This window comes from Neofelis nebulosa, chromosome 2 (genome assembly GCF_028018385.1).
Source record: "Neofelis nebulosa isolate mNeoNeb1 chromosome 2, mNeoNeb1.pri, whole genome shotgun sequence".
Taxonomy (NCBI): Eukaryota; Metazoa; Chordata; class Mammalia; order Carnivora; family Felidae; genus Neofelis; species Neofelis nebulosa.
Window position 1 is genome coordinate 126,886,483 of NC_080783.1, and position 1,612 is coordinate 126,888,094.

General features: G+C 40.5%; 1 non-coding gene across 1 annotated transcript; it reads right to left on the bottom strand.

Moving 5' to 3' along the window:
• Nucleotides 1-969: 969 nt before the first annotated feature.
• On the bottom strand, nucleotides 970-1,042 carry TRNAE-CUC (transfer RNA glutamic acid (anticodon CUC)). The gene has a single exon. It is a non-coding gene; the product is annotated as a tRNA-Glu (tRNA).
• Nucleotides 1,043-1,612: the final 570 nt, after the last annotated feature.

Sequence of the window (1,612 nt, forward strand, 5' to 3'; positions counted from 1 at the left end):
CAGAGGGAAAGGGAAAGAGAGGGAATCTTAAGCAGTCTCCATGCTCAGCAAGGAGCCCAACGCGGGGCGGGGGTCGATCCCATGACCGTGTCATCATGACCTGAATGGAAATCAAGTGTCGGATGCTCAACCGACTGAGCCACCCACGTGCCCCAAAAATGGACAAAAAGTTTAACAGTAATTTCACCAAAGAAGATGTATAAATGTCAAATTAAACATGTGAAAAGATGCTCAATCTCATTGGTCACTGGGAATATGCAAATTAAAACAATGAGATACGACCATGTAACCACTGGAATCACTAAAACTAATGTAAATTGACTATTCCAAGCATTGGCAAGGGTCCATTTAGAGAAACTGGAACTTGCCTTCACTACCAGTGGGAATGTAAAATGGTGCAATCGTTTTCCAATGTGTTTTGGCCGTTTCCGAAAAAGCTAAATATACACCTACCGTATGATTCAGTCTTTCCATAACCAGGTGTTTACCCAAGAATACATATCGTCCACACAAAGGCTTGAATGTGAGTGTTTATGGATGGCACTTTTAAATGTAGTAGCCCCAAACTGGAAACAATCTAGATGCCCATCAATAGGTGAATGCATAAGTAATTTGTGATAGATTCACTCAGTGGAATCCTATCCAGCAATATCAGTGAATGAACTATTGAGGCGCACAGCTACATGGCCGAATGTTAACATAAGCAGGCTGATTGCAAGAAGCCATGTAAAAAAAGTGTGCGCATTTTTTTGTAGATACCATTTCTACACTTTTCTAGAAAGTACAGACTATAATGACACAGAGCAAAACCAGTAGTTAGTGGGAAGGAGTGGGGAGGAGTGGGGAAGAAGGAGAAGAAGGGATCACAAAGAGGCATGAGGAAAGTTTGGGGGGCAGTGGATATGATGTCTTTTTTAAAAAATAGAATATATTTGGGGGGATTCATTAATTTTTTTAAATTAATCTCTATGCCCAATGTGGGGCTTGAACTCATAATCCTGAGATCGAGAGTCACATGCTCTACCAACTGAGCCAGCCAGGCACCCTGGATATGTTATCTTGATTGTGGTGATGGTTTCACCTGTGTATACATATGCCAAAATTTATCAGATGGTGTGCTTTAAATATGTGAAGTTTAAAAGGGTGACTGCGTGGCTCAGTCGGTTAAGTGTCCAACTTCAGCTCAGGTCATGATCTCACGACCTGTGAGTTTGAGCCCCGCGTTAAGCTCTGTGCTGACTCAGAGCCTGGAGGCTGCTTCAGATTCTGTGTGTCCTTCTCTCTCTGCTCTTCCCCCGTTCACGCTCTCTCTCTCTCTCTCTCTCTCTCAAAAATAAATAAACATTAAAAAAATTTTTTTTAAATATGTGAAGTTTATTGCATGTGAATTATATACTTCAATAAGGGTGTAAAACAAAAGGAATTAATTTTAGAGTACTACCCACCATACACTCAAACATATACCTGATGAAAAAAATTAGTCTTGCTATGTGCCCTGTCATCTGATACACCCATTCCATTTCATTCCACTCCATTGAAAATACACTCTGATCGTGATCTACTAAGCTGATTTCATAATTCACTAATAGGTTGATGCCTGTAGTTTGAAAAA